The sequence below is a fragment of the Bison bison genome, unplaced genomic scaffold (genome assembly GCF_000754665.1).
Source record: "Bison bison bison isolate TAMUID 2011002044 unplaced genomic scaffold, Bison_UMD1.0 scf7180017864266, whole genome shotgun sequence".
In the NCBI taxonomy this organism is placed as follows: Eukaryota; Metazoa; Chordata; class Mammalia; order Artiodactyla; family Bovidae; genus Bison; species Bison bison.
In genome coordinates, this window is record NW_011494838.1 from 5,598,164 (window position 1) to 5,600,724 (window position 2,561).

General features: G+C 39.8%; 1 non-coding gene across 1 annotated transcript; it reads right to left on the reverse strand.

The window, feature by feature from the left end:
* Window positions 1-1,038: 1,038 nt before the first annotated feature.
* TRNAF-GAA lies at window positions 1,039-1,110 on the reverse strand. Its single transcript has one exon. It is a non-coding gene; the product is annotated as a tRNA-Phe (tRNA).
* Window positions 1,111-2,561: the final 1,451 nt, after the last annotated feature.

A 2,561-nucleotide genomic window follows, 5' to 3' on the forward strand; every position in this document is an offset into this window, starting at 1 on the left:
GGTTATTCTTGTTTTATTGCTTCCCTGGTGGCTCAGATGGTAAAGAACCCACCTGCAATGCAGGAGATCTGGGTTGTGAAGATCCCTTGGAGGAGGGCATGGAAACCCACTCCAGTGTTCTGGCCTGGAGAATCCCCATGGACAAGAGGAGCCTGGTGGGCTACAGTTCATGGGGACACAAAAAGTCGGACATGACTGAGTGACTAAGTACACGTTCTCATTTTATTCAGCTGTACTGAAATAGCCGTCAAGGGCATATGATAGCAGTTGACATATTCTTCTAGCTGGTGTTAGTAATATCGCTTCTTTCTATCATACTTTTTGGTTTTCACAAGCATTTTACATGCACTGCTCAAATATTTTAAGTAAAACTTTGTATTGATGTATGTGAGCTTCCCTGGTGTCTCAGTGGTAAAGAATCTGCCTGCCAATGCAAGAGACTCAGGTTTGATTCCTGGGTCAGGAAGATCCCCTGGAGAAGGAAGTAGCAACCCACTCCAGTATTCTTGCCTGGGAAATCCCATGGACAGAGGAGCCTGGAGGGCTACAGTCCAGGGGTTGCAAAGACTTGGACACAATTTAGTAACTAAACAACAACAGCAAGAAGCATACATACAGAAAACATGCAAGTTATGGATAGATAGTTTAATACATTTTCACAAGGACATTTAGAAAACCGCCAGTCAGATCAAGACATGAAATACTACAAACACCCCAGAATCCTCCTTTGTGGTTCTTCCTGGTCAACATCGCCACCAGGATAACTACCACTTTGGTTTGCATCACCACAGATTAGTTTCACATGTTTTCAAAATACCATTTAAAATACAGTATTTTATTGTCTGTGTCTGGCTTTTCTTTCCTAAAATTGTATGATGAGTTTATCCACTTTGGTATACAAGGTTGTTAATAATCTTTGCTCTGGTGGTGGTTTAGTCACTACCACGTATCTGACCCTTGCAACCCCATGGACTGTAGCCCGCCAGGCTCCTCTGTCCAGGGAATTCTCCAAGCAAGAATACTGGAGTGTGTTGTCATTTCCTTCTCCAGGAATCGAACCTGGGTCTCCTGCCTTTCAGGCAGATACTTTACCCACTGAGCTATGAGGGAAGATTACACCACTTTAGCTGTAAACTTTGAATTGTTATGATTTCATTGTGCATTCACTTTGAAAGGTTTTATTGGTTTCCATTGTGATTTCTTTATTGATATTTGAATTATTCCAATGTGAATTCCTTAATTTTCAGATATATATTATTTACTTATGATTTTGTTATTAATTTCTAATTTAAATATTTTCCTGCTCAGGCAGCATTCTGTACATTTCAATCCTTAGACTTCACCATTTCCAGTGATGGAAGGCTTTACTAGGGTTTCCCAGTTATGGTTTCCTTCCCTTTTCTGGTGATGAGATCTTCAAAAGACAGTATTCAACTCTATGAGGACTCAATAGTTTTACTCAGACAGTAATATTTCAGAGGTTGTTTTATATTTGTGAGATTTTTTTCTTAAGCAGTGATTCTCTTATCATGTATAAAAGTCACTAGAGGAATATGCATAATTTATTAAATATATATTTAACTTATTAAATAAGTATATATAACTCATGCCATAGGTAGTACAACATACATTATTCATCATTAAGGAAATGGCACCCTTGGTGGGGTAAGTTCCTCTTTGGAGAAACATATCCAAGGAGTTCATGTTTTTGCATATCTTGTGAACAGAAGTACTGACAGCTTTTGGTCCAGAATATCTTTTCAGAGCAGTTTTATAATTAACAAATAGAGATAATGTCTCCTTCTGGGGGAGAGGACAGTTTTCTTTTTTTTTTTTGGTATAATGAAGATGATGTCTCCAGTTAAAGACTGGGCAGGTTTGCTTGCAGCCAATTATAAGTATTAGGGTTTCCTAAACTTGAGATTCCTTAGCTAGGATGATTCAAAGCTACTATGGATAAAGCATCTGACTGGGCTGCTCTCATCAGCTTTGTGAGACTGAAATGCCAAGAGGGACTGATGTTAATAGAAACTAAAGCTCATAATGCTGGCTGTGCATTGAATAATAAAACCCTTTATCTTTGACCCAGGAGTTTCACGTTTTCTGTTATCATCTGTGAAACTGTGTCAGGCTAACTTATTCGCTTGCAAATAAGGTGAAATCTCAGACCCTTCCTAGTCCCTAATAACTCCAAAGACAGCATAGTGTGATGTTCCTGGGACACTGGTTACACTTTGATCATCTCTGTGGACATAATATGGTCTCCCCAGGTGGACCGGGGTAAAGGGTCTGCCTGCAGGAGACCAGGAGATGCGGGTTCAATCTCTGGGTCAGGAAGATTTCCTGAAGACAGAAATGGCAACCCATTCCAGTATTCTTGCCAGGATAATCCCATGGACAGAGGAGAATGTTGGGTCACAGTCCCTGGGATTGCCTGAGTCAGACACGACTGAACACACACACACATGTGTGGACATAATATAGGGATAAGACAATTTGTCTTCCTTGTTACTTTGCCTTTATTTTGCTATCCTAGTGTATTTACTTTTATAACAATTGTA